Source organism: Callithrix jacchus, chromosome 4 (genome assembly GCF_049354715.1).
Source record: "Callithrix jacchus isolate 240 chromosome 4, calJac240_pri, whole genome shotgun sequence".
Classification (NCBI taxonomy): domain Eukaryota; kingdom Metazoa; phylum Chordata; class Mammalia; order Primates; family Cebidae; genus Callithrix; species Callithrix jacchus.
In genome coordinates, this window is record NC_133505.1 from 161,624,270 (window position 1) to 161,645,071 (window position 20,802).

Below are 20,802 nucleotides of genomic sequence, written 5' to 3' on the forward strand. Positions count from 1 at the left end.
ATTCCTTGATAAAATTGCATTTATTATTTAAGCTATTGCATTCTTACCAGACTAGTTCCTTTTGTCCTGAGAGTTTAGTCGCTTTTTCATTTTTTGCCATTTTTCACTCATATAAAAGACTATAGTTTAAGAAGCCACACATTTGGGGTTGTTTGGGGGTTAGGGGACTTTGTAAGTTTAAAAAGAAGTAGTCACCTTTTTAATTCCAAAAATTCCTTTTTTTTTTTTTTTTCAGACGGAGTCTTGCTCTGTCACCCAGGTTGGAGTGCAATGGCGGGATCTCAGCTCACTGCAACCTCTGCCTCTCTGGTTCAGGCCATTTTCCTGCCTCAGCCACTCAAGTAGCTGGGATTACAGGCACCTGCCACCATGACCGGCTAATTTTTGTATTTTTTAGTAGAGACAGAATTTCACCATGTTGGTTAGGCTGGTTTCAAACTCCTGACCTCAGGTGATCCACCCAACTCAGCCTCCCAAAGTGGTGGGATTACTGGCGTGAGCCACCGCACACGGCCCTAAAAAAGTACTTTTTAAATAAATACTGTATTTCATGGGATATAAGGTGCCATTGATTGTAAGAAACACCATTCAGAAATAGAAAATGCTTCCAATACGACATGCTAGTAATTATAGATACCTTCCTAATTCAGAGATTAATGTGAAGTTTCTTAGTATCAAATAAATACAGTATTTATTATTGAAATGGACTTTGAATTCAGTGAGAACATATGAATATTACTGTTATCAATTAATTTGAATAAATTTTCCAACAGTCTAAACTTTCATATACACACACATCCCCTTAAGTGATTTAGAGAATATTTTAATCTTTTTCCTCACAACCTTTAATGAACAAGAAGATTCTAATATTAAAACTTGGTTATACCTTATGTGCCTTCATCATCATTACTGGGTGCTATATTAATAAAATATTTACTTGGCTTTTAACTTACAAAGAAAACTTTGGCATTTTTCTCTTTAAAAATAAATATTTTACTTATATATAGAAAGGCAGGTATCTTTATATTCATTTTTAAGTTAGGCAAAATAAAACTCTATTATTTTTTTCCTTGAGATAGAGTTTCACTCTTGTTTCCCTGGTTAGAGTACACTGGCTCAATCTCGGCTCATTGCAACCTCTACCTCCTGGGTTCAAGTGATTCTCCTGCCTCAGCCTTTGGAGGATCTGGGATCACAGGCATACACCACCATGCCTGACTAATTTTGTATTTTTAGCAGAGACGGAATTTCACCATGTTGACCAGGCTGATCTCAAACTCCTGACCTCAGGTGATCTGCCTGCCTCAGCCTCCCAAAGTGCAGGGATTACAGGCATGAGCCACTGCGCCCAGCCAGCTCTAAATTATTTTAAGTAGTCATAAATACTACAGTGTGGCAGAGAATTATAAATATTTCCTTAATATTGTTCATGCTGTAGTTTTATATATGATATCTTTTAAACTATACCCAATTGTAGACACTGAATTTGTTTTTACTTCTGAAGAAAAATATTGATTATTATAATTTTTAATGGAAGGTTTAAAACCAAGATATTTTGATGTCCAGCAAAACTTCTAAACCTAGAACTTAAAAAAGGGCCTAGATTGTTTTCTTTTGGTGGAAAGACATACTTTAAATACAGGCATATAAATATTGAAAGCAATTTGAGATGTCCTCTCTCTGTGGTCCTCATGCAGGAAGTGGATAACAGAATCACCTGTGGAGCTCTCTGAAAATATTTTGGGGGAATGGGGAGTAGGGGGTGTCAGCATAGACTTACTAATGCAGAATCTCCTGAGGATAATAAATATATATAATATATGCGTACACACACCTTGTGTATGTATGGTTTTCAAAATCCCCACAATACCACCATTTTAGATAAAATATGTAAATATTTATTACACCATACGCAAGATTCTTAAAGTTTAAAAAAATCCAAATATCATAGTTACATGAAATTATTTTTTATTGTTTGAGCGAAGCATACAGTTAATTATGGCAGTTGGTCTTGGAGGATGAATCCAAAATAGAGAAGTCAGTCATCACAGCTTAAGTATTAAGCTAAAAATGAGTTATAGCAAGAAAGGGATGGAAGGAAGCATATGAGATTGTTTTGTAGGGAAGTATTTTTTTTTTACTCAACTGAAACTTTTCAATGGAATACCTCAAGGAAAAATTTACTTGATACATGTAATTAAATGTTTTGATTATAGAAAGAACCTCTGGAACAATATTGTAAGTGTTACTTTTATCAGGGTCTAGAAGTAACATTAGTAAGACAACTTAGATGTGCATGTCAAAAGGTAAAGCAAATCAGTGATTTATTATTGGGCATGAGCTTTGCTTAGACATTTTTCTTCCCTTCCACTTAAGTTGCTCCTTTTTCAGCAGGCTCTTTTGCTTCCATATGTATGCTTAGAATTACTTGGGCTTCTTGTTCTAAAGTTTGTTCAAGATACAGAACAAATATTCCAAGTAATTTATAAAATGCATATTGTATAGAACTGTGCTAATGGTCTAATTTCATATTGTATGAGACACATTAGATGGTTCAGTTACTGACAGAGTTTTTGCATGGAGCTCAATAGATCAAGTGTATTGTATTTGAATGGGCAATGGTGGATATATGGCACCTGGTTGTCCTGTGTTCTTTGTCCCCTACCCTCTTCTCCTATCTCCATCCCCACCACTGTGGGCAGCTATCATTGTTTTGTTTATTTTTCTGCCTTTCTCAGAGTTAGCCTCCAAATCTTTCTCATATAGCAGCACTCCAGGCTCCTTTTTGACCCTATCATTCCAGGCAAAGGATTATCAGTTGGGTTAGTTGTTTGCATTGAAAGTCATTTGCTGCCCCTTCCTTGACTAAGTGATTATTTCTGACATTGTTTCTAGTATTTAATTACCTTGAGTCTATGAAATAAGCTTTCTGTTCTGAAAATGACCAGTTGAGGAAGAAAACTAAGAGGAATGGAAGGAGACTTAACCTTATTGGAACACTTTTTAAGATAGCACAAATTTTATTGCCCTTCGCTATTTAAAACTCCTTTGACAATAGCTAGATGGCTTTGGACAAGTTACTGAGCTTCTAAACATTTGTTAATAGCTAATCTGCAGGGCTAAATTTTCATTAAAGATAATATTAGCTAATACTAAATGGACACATGCTATGTGACAGGAACTGGAACAATTATATTACTTGCACAATATAATCCTCATGACAGTCCTATAAGGACTATTTTTCTGAAAAGAAATCCAAGTCACAGATGTAAGTTACTTTGCAGACTTACAAGTTTTAAATATTGTAGTGAAGAATTTAACTATATGTACCAGATTGAGAAATCAGTGTGTACTGTCTAATAAACTGCCTGACATGATAGAGGGTCACCTGATACCAGGCAGTATATATGCAGAAAAACATAATCCAATATGCTAGGATTATAGGTGTGAGCCGCTATAGGCACTTGGCCCCTATTTTCATCATGATTTTTTTTTCCTTAAGATACCATGGCATAATTATTTTTATATTTCTTAATAACTCGTTATTTTGGAGTCAGGAGAAAAACAACCCAGCCAGCCTTATGTTTACAGCTACAGTTAACCACTAAATTGCTTTCATTGTTACAAACATATGTCTGGCTATCTCCTTTTCCTATAGCTAAATAATTACTTAAGTTTCATTTTCTTAGGTCTTCCTTCTCTTATCCTCTCTTCTCCCATCCCCTCCCTTCTTCTCTTTTCTCTCCTCCCCTCCTCTCCTCTCTTTTTTTTTTCTCTTTTTTCTTTTCTTTCTTGAGATGGGATTTCATTGCTATCCAGGCTTGACTGCAGTGGTGTGATCATAGCTCACTGCAGCCTTGAACTCTTCCTGGGCTCAACTGATTCCTTCTGCCTCTGCCTCTGCCTCTGCCTACCAATATGCTGAGATTATAGGCGTGAGCCCCAGTAGACACCTGACCCCTATTTTCATCATTGTTTTTTTTTTTCTTATGATACCGTGACATAATTCTTTTTAAATTTCTTAATAACTCATTATTTTGGAAGCAGGCATTTATGTTCAGATTTCTTTTTGAAGACACTATTTCCCGCAAAGTAAATAAATTTTTTTCTCACCCACAAGATCTAAGTAGAAATTAAAATTAAATACAATTTAAAACTCCTTATATCCTTTAAAATGCATTGTAAAGGAGAGCCAGTGATTGCTTGCAAATTTATATTTTAGGATGTGGTTTTGGCAGTTTCTTTCTAAATTAACATTTATATACTGCTTGTAGCACTAAAACTTAGTACCATTTTCTTGTGCATAAAACTCCTATTTTAGGAATATTCCATGGCTTGAATTAAGCAAAATGTGTAAAGTTATTTTTACACATAGTAAGCATTCGGGGTTAGTGTTTATTCACCACTTCCATTCATATGAAGAGTTTAGAAACTAATCTTTGTCCTGGTGGCAATGGATAATTTGCAGTTCTTTTATCCTTATAGAATATATAACCTGATTCTGTTTTACTTTTTTTCAAGTCTTCTATTCAAGTCACTACACTTAATATTCATATAAGGTTTACTCTACAGCATCTCATGATGCTGGCCTTTTATAACCTTTTTCAGGAGTCCTTGGACAAATGAGTCTGACTGTTGTGGCCATTTTCTTGCCTGATCCACACATTGGGGAACATGTTTATCAAGTTTATGTATTTCCACTAACCTTGGTAAAAGTAATTATTTTTATTACATGAAATAAATGTTCTTGCACTTGAACAAGCACTTTCTAATAAGAGTCTGTTTATTACTGAACTAGGTCAGTTTATACATTAGCAAGGGTTTCAGTAAAGTAAGATTTGTGTTAAATCCTCAAAAGTGTAAAGGATGACTGCTATTTAAGAGTTGATATTCTGTGATGATAAAAATTGCTTTAGGGTTGCATTCATCATACCGCTGCAGTCACACCAAGGGTCAGGATATAGAGGTTTTTAACTGGCAAGACCATCATGACAACTCCATTTAGAATGGTATTTTAAATAAAATTTATTGAATATTTTAATTACAGTCCTCTATTTTCATATATTACTTTTTGCTAGCAAAACAGTCTTAACGACCATAGGTTTAATGCACTCTCACTACAAGGAGAGAAAGGTTTTGAGAGTGGAGAGACTTGAACCTGTGTGTCAGGCATTCTACATAATTTATTTTCAGAGGTACCCTATTTGATAGGCTTTGTTATCTTTTCTTTACAAATAAAGAAGCAAACTCAAAGATGCCTATGGTTACAGGGCTTTTGATTTGCATAGGTATTTGAACCCAGGTTTTGCTGACTTTAATGCTTTACCTTAAAAGATGCTCCTTTAGGATGGTAGATTTTAATAGATGGTCTGTATAATTAGTTTCCTGGGCCTCCTGTAACAACATAGAAAAAATTGGATAGTTTAACACCACAGATATTTATTCTCACGATTCTAGAGGCCAGAAGTCCAAAATCAAGGTGTCAGCAGGGCGATGCTCTCTGAAAGTTCTAGAGGAGAATCCTTCCTTACCGCTTCCGCTTCCAAACTTCTGGCAGTTCTCTGCAATCCTTAGTGTTCTTGGCTTGTAGCTGCATCACTCCAGTATTTGCCTCCAACAACATAAGGCTGCTTTTCCTCGCATGTCTGTGTTGTTTTTCCTCTGAATATAAGGATATCAGTTATATTCATTTAGGAGCCTCCCCTAATCCGGTGTGATCTCATCTTAATTACGTCTACCATGACCTTATTTCCAAATAAGGTTGTATTTTCAGACATAGTAGTTAAGACTTCAAACATATATTTTAGGGGTGAGAGACACAAGTCAGTCCGTAACAGCCTATGACAAATTGAGTAAATTGATGAATATCTTAAAAAAAAAACACATAGTCAGTAGAAGAGGCAGACACATTGTAGAGTGACAAAATACATCTAGAAATTCCATTTTTAAATTATTTTCTGTGTTACAATATTTAAATCCCTAATGCTTATATTACAAACCATTAAACAGGATAGTCAGCACCTGGCTTTTTAGCTGAATTTGTAATGTCTATATGTTTATGTTTCTTTAGTAATACTTGAACCGAAGGAATTTGCAAAGAAAACCCAGTAATATTAGTATTACATAAAAAAGAATCTAGTTACTGGATTTTTCTTACATCAAGAAATAATGCTAACTTTTAAAGGTGGAGAATTTTTTAGACGTCAGTAAATATACCTACCCTGAAAATGTGCAGCATTGTATCTTTTCTGTATGTCAGTGCTTTTAAAAAATGGACAGTGTTAGCATTTTGTCTGCTTATTAAAATTTCCTCTCTAGTGTGATATTATTATCATTTTGCCATTTCACTGTCATATTAGAAATGGTTGGGTTTTTTTAACCAAATGGATTAACCAATTTGTTTAATTTTTTATATTATTATAAGTTTAATATATTTCTTTATTTTCTCATAGTATTAGTTAGCAAAATCTATTTGATTAAGTAAAAAGCAGCTTTGGGTCTGACTGAAATCCGACTTACCTAAGTATATAGGCCTTTACTAAGTAGGTGCCTTTTAACAGGACCCCTATAACTTTTATAGAAATCTGAGTGAAGAATTCTCCTGCTTTTGTTTGTTTGTTTTTTGGAGAGCACCAAAGCACTTAAAACACTGCTTGGCACATAGTACTGTATAGGTATTCACTGTTGTTTTCATTGTCAATAATGGCTAATGGAGACTTTCGGGACATCTAAGTCAGTGTTACAGATTAATTGCAACCAATTAAGGAATTATGTATGCAAATTTGAGTATACATCCCAAAGTCGGGGAAAATGGAGTTGTATAGTTCTGGAAGTTTTAATAGGTTTTTTAAAAGCCTTCTACCTCCAAACCCTCAACTCTTTAAGCTCTATTTGTGTTTCTGGTCCTTAGTACCAACCTTTAAACACAGCTGTGTAATTCACAAGGCTATTGGGCGTGCTTCCTGTTGTCCCAGATGGTGGATCTGTCACCGAGAGATGACTGTGATCTAATCACAGGAAAAATGATTAGAAAGTTTCCTTGCTTTTGTTAATTGTCTAAGTCGAGATAGTAATAATTTACTGGTTAAAGATAGTATAGCTGATTTTCTTACTCAATTAAGTAGGAAATAAAGTTTTAAAAGTAGATTTTTTCCATGGGACTTTAAAGAAGCTAATTCTTTTGAAATGGAAAAAAGACTTAGATTTCGCCCATGAATATATTCATGGTAAAAAAAAATTATCACTGAAATTAATTAACCATTTCCTTTAATTGTGTGTGACTCAGTCCGTTGTATGGAATACCACATTTAGACAATTTTTAAAGATTGTTAACATGTCTCCATATGATAGTGAATTTGAAAAGCATATTTGTCCAGCCTGGATGATAGGGTGAGACTCCATCTCAAAAAAAAGGAAAGAAAAGCATATTGGAGGCATTTTATCCCAAAGCCTGTCAAAATAAAATTTGAGACCCTTAAAAAAGATCTCTGTCTGGGGAGAGAGATGAAGTTACTTAATTCATACTGATAGCAAAATCTGTGCAGTTATGGAATATAGGAATTCTAGATATGCATATTCTCATTCTGGAATTAAGTCATTCATAATAGCCAGTTTAGGAAAACATAGTAGGGATCTTGGTTCCAGTGGAAACCACAAAGGGCTGCAACAATGATACTTATCTGTACTTTTAAATGTGAAGCAGTCATTTAATTTCTTATTAGAGCTTAAAAACATAGCAAATGGACTTTTTGGGGGATAATACAATATTGTTACCCTCACATAGAAAGCTAGATTTGAGATGGGGCAGTCCCTTAAACTGTGCTACAACTCTTTCTTTGCCACATTGTTTAGTATAGGTTTATTTGTTGAACTAAAGCTATAGAGGACTTTAAATGGACAGAACTAAATATATAGTTTACCTGCCTTCAGATTCACAATTTCAAAGCCTTTGTATTCTGGGTACTTGAAATAAAATCAGTAGTCCACATATTAATCAGTGTAGACTAAGATTAATTTCTCAATTAGTATCAGTTTTCGAAAGACCAAAAACGGGCTCCCTTCATCCCCAAAGCAATTTCATTTAATAGTAGAGTATGTGGGAATGTTAATGGATGAAGGAGAAATTCTGATGGAGGGTTCATTACAAGTTATATAAATAAAGACACTAGCTTTTTTTGTCCCAACAAAACGCTTTAGCTGTGTTAGTATTCCAGTTATCCAATGCCTGTAAATACGAGTATGACCTTAGTTTTTTTCTGAGCCACCAAACATCAGGTGGAAGTGATTTTAAGAGGATATGTAAGAATAGTTTAGCTGTGTCTTGCACAGTTATGTTATCTGCATTCAGATAATTGAATGAGGCTAACACTTTGTGGTTAGTCATTAAGTCCTTTCAGGTATTTTGTGGGTATTTTTGGTTTTGCTTTTCCAGAGGAATACTTTTCTACTTTTCTTTTTGTTCTAAGCAGTTATAACAGCTCTTCATTCCTTTTTGTAATTTCAAGTGGTTGGTGACCTGGTGGAAAAAAAGTAATTATGAAACACTGCCTTTTGTTGAGTTGGTTATAAAATACCTAGCTAGGCATCCTGAACAAGAGCATCTATTCCAGCTGGGAATGGGTGAGCCAGGTTAATTTTCTATTTTTTTCTTTTTTTTTTTTTTTGAGACGGAGTTTCGCCCTTGTTACCCAGGCTGGAGTGCAATGGCACGATCTCGGCTCACCACAACCTCCGCCTCCTGGGTTCAGGCAATTCTCCTGCCTCAGCCTCCTGAGTAGCTGGGATTATAGGTGTGCACCACCATGACCAGCTAATATTCGTATTTTCAGTAGAGACGGAGTTTTGCCATGTTGGCCAGGCTCGTCTTGAACTCCTGACCTCCAGTGATTCCGCTGCCTTGACTTCTCAGAGTGCTGGGATTACAGGCCTGAGCCACCGTGCCAAGCCTGAGCCTGGTTAATTTTCCATGATAAGGACTTTTAATGTTACTCAACAAGTAATCTGACTTTTGTTTCTCTCTTGGCTATTTACATTTGTAGCTTAACATTTCAAATTAGTTTCTAACTTCTAATACAGCTCATAGTTGGAAATACATGCATGTAGTTGCACACATATGCATACGTGCATATGTGTATTTATCTGATACCTTATCCTCAACCTTCAGCAAGCCTTGTAGATTTTCTTTTGATTTTTTTTTTTTATTATGGTAGCTTGAGTATTCTCTCAGGAATTAGACAACTTAAAACCAATATCATCTTTCTCTGCATAAGCCTCACATCTATTTACCAAGCCTCTTAGCACTCAGGTTTTTTTTTTTAACTTATATAGGCATATATTTATTCTGAATTTATGCTCATGTCGTAAGTTGTTTTTGTTTCTTCTGGAATATCTTTTTTTTTTTTTCTGTGCAGCCACAGAACAGTTGTGGCTTAGGAACAATTTCTTTCTGGCAAGGATCATCTCCATGTAGCAGAGGGAGCTCACATGTAAAGTAATCCCACCATGAGCTTTGAAAGTGCAGTGGCTGCTGCATCTTGGGTGTTTCATTCACCTGGATGTGCTCAGTGACCAGAGAACTTACATCTAAACCCTTGAGTTCAGTTACACTCTGTGTATTTAAACATGTGCAGGAAGAATTTAGCATTCTTTTTGGCTACCAACCCTGTGTTTAGCTCACTGTTTGGCCTGGCACATCTACCAACTTCACCCTGTAATGTCAGAATGGTTACACATTGTTTTGATAAAGTGACATCCTTCTGATAACTTGATCTTTTTGTATATGTGTACCTTTGATGGCCTGGGCAGTTTCATGAGTTTTCTTGAGCGAACATGACAACTTGAACCTCTTGATTTGCATGGTTTTGTAGCATTTTCTGGGTCAAGAGAATATCAAACCATTTTCACCTCAGTCCACTTAGAGGAAGAGCAAGAATTAGATTGTTGAAGCCTGATACATTTTCTCATCAGGACCTACTCAATCTTCATTAGTAAATAATGACATCTGGGTAAGGCTGTGGCTCATGCCTATAATCCCAGGACTTTGGGAGGCTGAAGTGGCAGCTCACTTGAGCTTAATAGTTTGAGACCAGCCCGGGCAACATGGTGAAACCCCATCTCTATAACAAAAATTCAGAAATTAGCCAGTTATGGTGACGTGCATCTGTAGTCCCCACTACTCAGGAGGCTAAGGTGGGAGGATCGCTTGAGCCCAGGAGGTTGAGGCTTCAGTGAGCTGTGTTTGTGCCACTACACTCTAGCCTAGGCAACACAAGGGGACCCTGCCTCAAAAAATAAAATGTAGAATAATGATATCTGTAAATTCTGCAGTAACCAGAGATTAATACTAAATGTATACTCAGTATAGAGAATGAGAGCAGGCAAGAGAATGCCTAGAATTTTCAAAGCAGTAATATTACTGAGAGCTGGCTAAAAAAATACACTTGCCTTCAGTCATTTTTGAGCCATTGATTCATCTTCTGATTTTTTATAGCCTAACAGTGCTCTTTCAAATTATTACCAGGTGCACTTAGTTGCTTTGTTACTGTGGTTCATTTTGTGGATTTGCTTTAGCTGCTTTCTTTGGACCAGCTCCTGAAAGTTAATTGAGGCTGCACAAGGCTTCCAAGAGAAGCCAGATGTACCCATGGCTGAGAGTGACACAGCAGTGGTCAGGCACGTGTCCACTGTTGGCCTTTGACCTTTTTAAGTCAATGTTTCAACCAAGAAGAAACTTATTCTGTTGTGCTTTTTTGTGACTTTTTAAAGAAAGTAATTTTATGGACTTATTAGTGGATATGATGGTTTGTTAACCACTATTCTAAACTCCTTGTTATCATACTGATGAATGGAAAATGAAGTACTTTTTTTCACTGAGTCAGTATGCATGTACAGGATTGAGTCATTGGAATAAAAATAACGTTCGGCTAATGGTTCATTAAAAGGACATATATGGACGTGTTAAGCAGAAGGTTTCTTGGGGTGATATTTTTTAAACTCCAAATTTTAAAAAGAATCTAGTTGGAGAATTAAGCCCAGGAAAGGAAACCTGCTAGGATATTCCTACCCAGACATCATGATGCACACCCTTCGGCCCTCTTTAATACTACAACTTACTGTAGTAAATGAGAATGCACAGCACTCTCAATGCTTTCATGCCACCCTAATGATGACCCTTCTGCTTTCAAAAGACAGTACTATCTGTAATTTACCTCTGTAACAGGACTATAGAGACCCTAACACCTTTGCTTCTGGCTTTCCCAACTCCTTCTGCTGTTTTCATCTGTAATTAAGAATCTTTGATGTCCTAGAGGATGGGCTTATGGACTTCCTTTCCCACAACGTGAGCAATAGAACAAACCCTGAGCCTGGGGAAAGTGAACATTGTGTTGTCCATCAGTATTGGAACTTAGCTTCTCGAGCTGCCACACTCTAGTTTTTCTCTATATCCATGAAAAAAAAAGTAAAAGGTGCACCAACATTCCTCTCCCTCTCCCAAGAGACACATACTCGCTATCTCACGGTTGTGGCATATACCACTTATCTATCCCACGGCTCTACTGCTTACCCAGTATTTTTCACATTTCTCCAGGCAGCCACTGTAAGTCACAGTTTTAGCATCAGATCTGAAACCTGTTCTTCATCCCGGGTCATGGAGCAATTCACCACATAAAGTCATATGACTTTGTTAACAGTCGTTAACTGTTAGTTTGCAGTGTTCTATTAGTTAGCACTGTACAGTTTAGTACTTAAGATGATTTGTGAATTGTGAACATGTTACTGCCTGTTAACACCATACCAGTACCATTCTTTGTCTTCACTTGCCTTGAAATGCAAAATCACGTGTTGCATAGTTTAATCATTCACATGTTTATGTTCCTGAGTTAGTATTTTTAAACAAAGAGAGCAATATAGATAACATCATTTGTTAGCCCTAAATTTTATAGATATCATAATGCCCTAATATTTTCCTTGTTTTCACCTCATTATAGGGAAAGGAATCCTTAATGGAGATATTAAATGGAATAACTGCATCTTTTTGCCAGTTGTTGTAGGTTGACTTTAATCTTGTCAAAATTGTTTTAAATCATTGTTAAAACATAACTAATACATTGCCTTTGAACCCAGTTAATTTTTTCCAGATATTAAAAGTTTATTTTTTTTTTAATGTTAAAAGTGGCAATTTATTTTTATTGATCTTTTAGGAAGAAATTTTATAAGGGAACAGAATTGAAAAGTCAGAAAAAGAATAGATTAGGTATCATATATTAGTATTATTTCCAAAAGAAAACACAGTAAAAAGATTGTTTTAGAAGAGTACAAGCATTGTTTCCCACCGTAATACATCCAGATTCTTTTTGAAATGAAAAAGTGAAATTTTACATCAAGTTTTCATGTTTATGAAATAGTGGGCCCAGAGATGAATATCCAATGTGATCCAAATATATTAGACTAAAATATCCTGTGAACATGGAAATCAATGCATATGACCTCTCTGACTTTTTAATATTGAGCACTTTGAAAGATTGGATCCATATTGTTACGAAATGTAAAAACAGCCTGGCACAGCGGCTCACTCCTGTAATCCTAACACATTTGGAGGCCAAAACTGGCAGATCACTTGAGGCCGGGAGTTCAAGACCTGGCTGGGCAGCGTACTGAGGCCCTGTCTCTTCCAAAAGCAATTTAAAAATTAGCCAGGAGAAGTAGTGTGCAACTCTAGTACCAGCTGTTTGGGAGGCTGAGGTGGGAAGATTGCTTGAGCACAGGAGTTCAAGGCTGCAGTGAGCTATGATGGCACCACTGGGCTCCAGCCTGGGAGACAGAGCAAGACCCCGTCTCAAAAAAAAAAAAAAACACAAAATAAAACATAAAAACAGTCTCATAAATATTTCCACGTTGGAACTTGACCCAGTCAGTGGGTTCAAACCTAGTATTTTTAATTAATTGAATTGTCTAGTATAATAAAATCTGATTTGCTTAATGTTGGCTCTGAAGTAATTTGAGTTGCTAATTTATAACAAAAGATACAGAGTTGCTTTTTTCTGTCTGCAGCTTAAGATGTGAACTGGGTATTGAAATCCTTAGATTTGCTAACTCTAATTTTACTATTTGTGTCTAGACTGCTCTTTGGCATCTTTCCAAATCATTTTTATTTCCTTTGGGAGAATAAAGACATAACAGCTTAAGAGATGACCATAATTGCTGTGTGAACATGTTTGCCTACTTGGATATAGGCCTGCATTTGTTTTTGTAGTCAGATTTGGGGTAAAGCGCATGGGCTTTTCTAAAGTTCTCCCTATCTTAGACCATCAAATGAGGCCTCAAGTGTGCAGGTCAAGTTGCAGTTAGAGATAACATTTAAATGATGTTGCCCACATTGGCCTTTGGAATATGGAATCTCAGCTTAATTTTTTTGTCCTTCCATTAGGACATGTAGCAGATCTGAAAGAGAATTAAACTTGGATTTTCTCTGTTTGGAAGAGAATTGGTAACATATCCAAAGCACTTTCCTTTTCATATTCAGGTCAACTTCAAATGGTTCTAGAGCCTACAGGGATTTTATTTAGCAATAGTGAAACTGATCAGTAACCAACAGTTGACTCCTCTAGTAGAAAATGTTATGTTTTTGAACATTTGCAGATTTTGAGGTTTATCACAGGTGAGAATCTGTCGTATCTGAGGTTGTTGTTTCAGCATATTTTAGAGTGATTTTCACGTCGAGACACATTAGCTCTCTTCAGGAAAATAACTGCTAAATACAAATTCAGTTCTGTGAGCTGCACATAAAGGTGCTTCAGTCACTTTGTAGGAAAAAAAAACTTCCTACGGCATGGTTTTATAGTTTTATATCTTGGAAGGTTTTTGGTTGTTTTTATTATTAATGATTCTGCTCTGTCACCCAGGATGGAGTGCAGTGGTACAATCATAGCTTGCTTCAGCTTTGAACTCATGGGCTCAAGTGATGCTCCCACCTCAGCCTCTAAGTAGCTGGGATTACAGGTGGGGCTACTGCTCTGCCTGGGAGATATTTAGAGACCTAAGTTTCTTTGCAGATCACTTTCCTTGGTAATAATACTGACAAACACTAGGAGTATTATCTTGCATCTGGTCTCTTCACTTTTATGAGTGCTACGGAACTCATAAGTTGTATTGTGAGCAAGTGTATTTTCAACCTTCTCAGGAAATTTAAGATTGTTAAAGCAGATTTTTAAGAAGTAAAGACTGTATTTAGAAGATAAGTTTGAAGGGAGATTAAATTACAACATCTTTGGATCAGTTGTTTCTTATGGTGTGCAGTAATTAAGCTTTCAGGACCCAAGATACAAATACTAGTTTTTCTGTGTACTGAGCATAGATGACAATAATATGGACTCATCTCCAGCAGTATAATAGGAAAGTTAATGTGACAGTTTTTCAAAGGTGATGCCTAATTTTAAATACTAGATTACTTTTGTGTCTTAAAAATCAAAGTGTTGATTTTAATGGGTAGAGTTTGGGATAAATAAAATACAGAAGCCTTCCCATTGAAGACTTTACAAAATTATGATAAAGTTGTATACTCTGGTTAATAAAAAATATACATTCAATTTCTAACCTTATATCTCTTGTTTGAGCAAACAGAAAGGTGGATTCTCTAAGGGTCAGAACACTTTTCAGGATGACCCCATTTCTTTTTCCTTTTTTTTTTTTTTTTGAGACGGAATCTCACTCTGTCACCAGGCTGGAGTTCAGTGGCACAATCTTGGCTCACTGTAACCTCTGACTCCCTGGTTCAAGCAGTTCTCCTGCCTCAGCCTCCCGAGTAGCTGGGATTACAGGCATGCACCACCACGCCCAGCTAATTTTTGTATTTTTAGTAAAGGTGGGGTTTCATTATGTTGCCCAGGATGATGACCCCATTTCTTAAGTTGTTGGAAAGAATAGTTTGATAAGGTCCTTCAGTTCCTTCTTCAAACCTCAGATTCCTTTTGTATACTGTTTCTGGAGAGCTCATAAAGAGATATACACTTGCCTTTTAAGTCTAGGAGGAGGAAAAGTATTTCTGATACCTAGTTTTGCCTTCCCTTAGGTGGATTTCACCAAGTTATTCCAAAACTTTTCTACTCGCCACAACACATGCCAGCTTTACCACCTTACTCACCTCCCAACAGAGGACTTGCCTCTTTTCCTTATGTAACTGGTAGCTGGGACTATAGTAATTTGTTTCAGTAGCCCCTCTAAACTCACTTAAATAATCTGGTCTCTGCCTCAAGACCAGTGGTTCTCAGCTAGAGTTGATTTTGCTTTCTTCTCCACCAGGGGACAGTTAGCAGTGTTTGGAGCCATTTTTTGGTTATCACAACTTGGTGTGGGGTACTGCTGGCATCCAGTGAATATTAGAGTGCTGCTATTATACTCTATACGGTGGCACCACACCATCAAAGAACTGTCCTCAAATGTCTGGAGTGCCCAGGCTGGGAACCTTGCTCTGATTTTAGGCAGACATATCATGCTGTAGGGTCCCAAGCAAATTTCTCATTATCCTGTTTCACTGAGAACACTGCTTTATTAAAAAGCTTCTCTTTACTGTATTTTTTTAACCACTCCCTCTTCACTGACACCAAATATTCCTGTTAATGTGCTCAAATCCCTCACTTATAAAAAAATAAAATGAAACCTCTCTCTTTTCTGGTTGCTGGTCTCTTTCTTCTTTTGTAGAATGATCTTTGGGAAGAGTGTTTTCATTTATCTCTGTTTCTTCATCTTTTATTTCTTAGTGCACTGTCGTTGGCTGTCTACCTCACCAGTCCATTGAAATTTCTCCTTCCAAAGTCACCAGTGATCTGTTGACCAAATCTAGCAGCCATTTTCATTGCTTATCTTACTTGATAGCACCACAGCGTTTAGTGTTAGTGACTACTTTCTTGAAACTACTCCCTTGACTTTGCAGACCACTCTCCTGTGTTCATCACCAGCCGTTCTTTTTCCTCTTTGAATTCCACAACTTCCCACATGGTTCTATCTGTTCACACATGTTCATGCTCACCTGAGCTCACTTAGGACCAACATACATTGATACTCAGCTCTGCCTCACTTTCTACCTAGATGCCATATAACCATCTCAAGCTTAATCTCTGCATTTTCTCTTCCAAATTCCCACCAAAATTTTTTTCCCTTTTCCCAATGTTTGGCATTCTCATTCTGTCCATCTCCCAACACTCCTTAGTAACAAAGTGCTTTGGATTTTTACTCATTAAACATAAATTTGTATTTCCATGGCCTTTGCCTTGATTCAGTCCCTTTTTTTTGAGACAGAGTTTCGCTCTTGTTGCCCAGGCTGAAGTGCTATGGTGCAATATTGGCTTACTGCAACCTACGCCTTCCAGTTTCAAGCAGTTCTCCTGCCTCAGCCTTGTGAGTAGCCGGGATTACAGGCACCCGCCATGACCCCGGCTAATTTTTGTGTTTTTAGAAGAGATGGTTTCACCACATTGGCCAGGCTGTCGCGAACTCCTGACCTCAAGTGATCCACCTGCCTCAGCCTCCCAAAGTGCTGGGATTACAGGCGGGAGCCACCACGCCTGGTCTTGATTCAGTCCTTTGTGGACAGTTCCAGTGCCTTCAAAACTATCTTCCAGGCTCAACACTGACAAATACATCTTCTGCAATGCTTACCAGAGTGTTTGTTCCAGAATTTTCTTAGGTAAAAAGAGAGTGTAGCATCTGAGAGATGTTTGCCCTCACTTCAAACATCATTGCCTGAGTTTGAAGTGAGGGCAAGTCATTTTTCTTTTTGGTGCTCCAAAATTCTCAGTGGTAATGAACATTTTAATACCAATTTTATAAGGCTGATGTAGGGTTAAATGATTGAGTATAGGTAAAGCCCTTGGAACAATTCTTGACACATAATGTTAGCTGCTATTATTTTATATGATCATTAACATTGTAATACACATCTGAGCGCACCCACCAGAAGTTCTTCATTTCTCTGATAACCTACCAAATAAAATTTAAACTACTTATTCTGACTTGGTAGACTCATCATGATCTAACTCTCTTTACTTTTCCATTCTCTTCTCTGATCTCTGCTGTGAATACCACATGCTTTAGCAAGTTGATATTCTTAGCAGCTCCTCCAGAGTGCTTTTGCTGCTTGACTGTTTCTTCTCCCTGAAATGCTGTCCTCATCTCCACCGTGTAGACTCCTACTTGTTGACCTGTTTGCTTTTTATTCTTTAAACAAATGAGCTCTTTGAGGAAAGAGATCTTACTAATGCTCCTAATGCCTACTCATAGTACACATTTAGTAAAAATGTGTTGAAACCATAAATGAACATTTAAAAAACTAGAAGAGGCTGGGCACGGAGGCTCACGCCTATAATCCCAACAGTTTGGGAGGCTGAGGTAGGAGGATTGCTTGAGCCCAGGAAATTGAGACCAGCCTGAGCAACAAAGTAAGACTCCATATCTATTTAAAAAAAAAAAAACACTAAAAATACTAGGCAGGTGTGGTGTGTGCCTGTGGTTCCAGCTACTTGGGAGACTGGGATAGGAAGATCATTTGAGCCCAGAAGGTCAAGGCTGCAGTGAGCTATGTGCACACCACTGCACTCCAGCCTGGGTGACAAAGCGAGACCCAATCTTTTTCCTTTTTCTTTTTGGAGACAGAGTCTAGCTCTGTTGCCCAGGCTGGAGTGCAGTGGCGTGATCTCACCTCATTGCAACCTTTGCCTCAGTACCAAGTAACTGGGACCACAGGCACTTGCCACCACACCTGGCTAGTTCTTTGTTTTTCTTTTTTTTTTTCAAGATAGGGTTTCACTATGTTAGCCAGGCTGGTCTTGAACTCCTGACCTCAAGTGATCCACCCGCCTTGGCCTCCCAAAGTGCTGGGATTACAGGCATGAGCCATTGCACTCAGCCAAGACCCTGTCTTAAAAACAAAACTGAACAAAATCTAGAAGAATCAAACCACCGAGATCTGGAAATAATAGTTACTTACTACACAAAGCCTTGCACCAGCAACTTCAGCATCACTTGGAAGCTTGTTAGAAGCTCAGAGTCTTAGGCTCAATCCCAGAGTCACTGAATCAGGGTCTGCATTTTTTAAAGAATCTCAGGTGATTCATAGTGTGATAAAATTTGAGAAACAGTGCTCTAGTTCATTTCTCTTTTCCCCAACAAACTTGGGGTTTCATATATTCACAGTCTTATTTTTGACGTTAATATAAATTAAAAGAATTTTCTAAATAAGCTTAGTGACAAGAAAAGTAAAACAAATTTTAAAATACAGTTAAACTGAATAATGATTTTTTTTTTCCTCCTAAGACAACAGTTAGCAGAAGCCGTATGTATAGTTGTTTGGCTATAAGGAAGGGGAGATCATATTTTAACCAGAGCTGCTCCTTGGTGTATTTAAGAGTTTTATTTGATACTACCTCTGATAATATTAGAGTCTTGAGAGTATGTCTTATATGAATATTTTGGTTTTGCCTGTAGATTGAATTTCATGAAATATTGAGATGGAAGGCTGTGGATTGGGATTGAGGAAATACCTTTTTAGACTTCTTTAGTTCTTTCTGAGTTTTTTGACAGCCTTCCCTAAGTTTATCCTATGCCTCACTTTACCTTAGCAGATACTGGCAATGTGCCCATAAGGAGAAAATAGAATTTAGTAAAATGAGAAAGGTTTTTAAAAAGTGTCATTGATAAATAAGATGAAAAGATTGGAAAGCATCAAAACTTTATTATTTAAAAGTTAATGTAAGCACTATGTTCAGCTCAAACACCTTAAGAGATATGTCTTCTGTGCTTAAACATCAACATACAGACTTGCATGTTGTTACATGGCACAACTTTTGTGGAGTAAATGTTTCAGTCACAGTATTAAAGTTTCTATTAAAATACTTTTTATAATATGGGAAATGTGATATTTTAAATCAATGGGCCTGAGAAAAATAGTTTAAAGTTAAATGTTTTTAACAGATTAATATAGAATTCCAAGTTTCTTTTTAGATTATTTGAAATAGTTTACAAAATGTTATTTTAAACATACTTTCAACTCTTTTCAAAAACTCAAGTGTAGATGCCTGAGGGGCGAGAGAGAAAGAGAGTATGTTACCACGTTTATCATTGGACTATAGAAGCAAATTTATACTCCATTCAGCAGGTACTTATTGAGGAATATGTATATTTCAAGAGTCTTGATAGATAAAAGTTGGTGACAGTAGGTCATTGAGAAAAACATTATGGTATTGACAGAACGCAGTCCCTGCCTTCAAGGAGTTTACCTTTTAGTGAGAGACAGCCAGTGAACTATATTTCAGCGTAATATATGAATTGCTGTAACAGATGGGTACATAAGATACAACTAGAACATAGAGAAAGGACACTAGTTGCTAGATTTTCATTAGAAGATGCATTTTTATTTCAGCAAATCAACTTCCTAAGTCTCAATATCCTCATCTATAAAAACGAAAATAAAAAGTACCTGGAAGACTTATTTTGAGGGTCAAATGAAAATTCATATGCAGTGCTTAGGACAGTACACAAAACAGACTGATTGCATAATAAATGTTGGCTGTTAAAACTTAGTGGTGATAACGTAGAGAATCTTTCCTTCTGTCTTTGTGATTTCTTCTTCCCTTCCTGTTTTTCTTTTTCTCTTTCTTTAGTAGTCACAACTCCCATCCATGGATTTGAAGGAAACATTTCTAATATCATGGAGGTCAAATTCAGGTTTCTTTGGATATTTTTTTTCTCCTGTTGTCCCCTCCCTGTCCACCCAGTATGAATAACCCTAGTCTCCTCTTTAACTTTGGAAAGTTTCCAGAACAGTGATGACAGGGTCCTTTTATAGTATAATGTCATGTGGGCCGGGCACGGTGGCTCACGCCTGTAATCCCAGCACTTTGGGAGGCCGAGGTGGGTGGATCATGAGGTTGGGAGATCGAGTATGATGTCATGTATTACTCAAGACTTGTACTGTCCAATATGGTGGCCTTTAGTCACATGCTGCCATTTAAATTCATTAAAAATTCAGTTCCTTAGTCACACCAGCCACATTTAAATGCTCAACAGCCATATTTAGCTAGTGGCTACCAAATTGAGAACATTTTCAGGAAATCCTTTTTAATAGCATTACTCTAGAAGAGCAACTGCTGATAACATAGGCTGTTTACCTTACAATTATGTGATTCAGAATTATCTGTCCTAAACTATATTAAAAAAAATTTTTTTTAATTCTCACTTGTGGTTATTTTCCATTAAGGAGTTACCATACTTGGCAATGCTGATTTTTATTTTTATAAATATAAATTCTATATTGATATTTCCATTTGTGTTTTAAGACTTTTATTAAAGTGTCTTGGGGTGTTTTTTTCAATTATAATTCAGTGAAGTTTTCAGACTCTTTTAAGCCACATCTTTAAAATGCTATTTCTGATTAAAGATAACGTAACGTAACGTTGCGATAAATATGTGTTTTGCTTTACAATAAATATATAGACTGCTTTAATCCTTTCTTCTTCAGTCTTTTATGTATTATATTTGCCTTTTCTGAGCAACTCAGCTTGGTTTTTTCCAAATACAGACAGTATTCAGTTAGGGTGTTTCATACACCAGCTGCCATTTCCATCTATGCTATTACCTGTGGCAGACACACACACATGCTGACAGACAGTTTTGAGTCGGTCAGTCCATCCTTAAGATTACCAAAAGTCCAGAAAGATTATCTACTGACTGTGACTGCCACTGTGCAGATTTCACATTCAGTTTGAAGTGTTCAGTTATATATAACATTCTGGATCAGTTAATCAAGAACTC

General features: G+C 36.7%; 1 protein-coding gene across 7 annotated transcripts in view; it reads left to right on the forward strand.

Annotated features, from left to right (window-relative positions):
* The window catches only part of SCAF8 (SR-related CTD associated factor 8), a 252,681-nt gene that overhangs the window by 139,697 nt on the left and 92,182 nt on the right, over positions 1 to 20,802 (forward strand). For 2 of the 7 annotated variants that reach the window (XM_078370341.1, XM_054254554.2), the window contains exon 21: positions 236 to 20,494. The exons of the other annotated variants lie outside the window; for them this stretch is intronic. The gene's annotated coding sequence lies outside the window, so the exon portion shown is untranslated. Of the gene's footprint in view, positions 1 to 235; positions 20,495 to 20,802 lie in introns of those variants that run through there. 7 annotated transcript variants of the gene reach the window in all.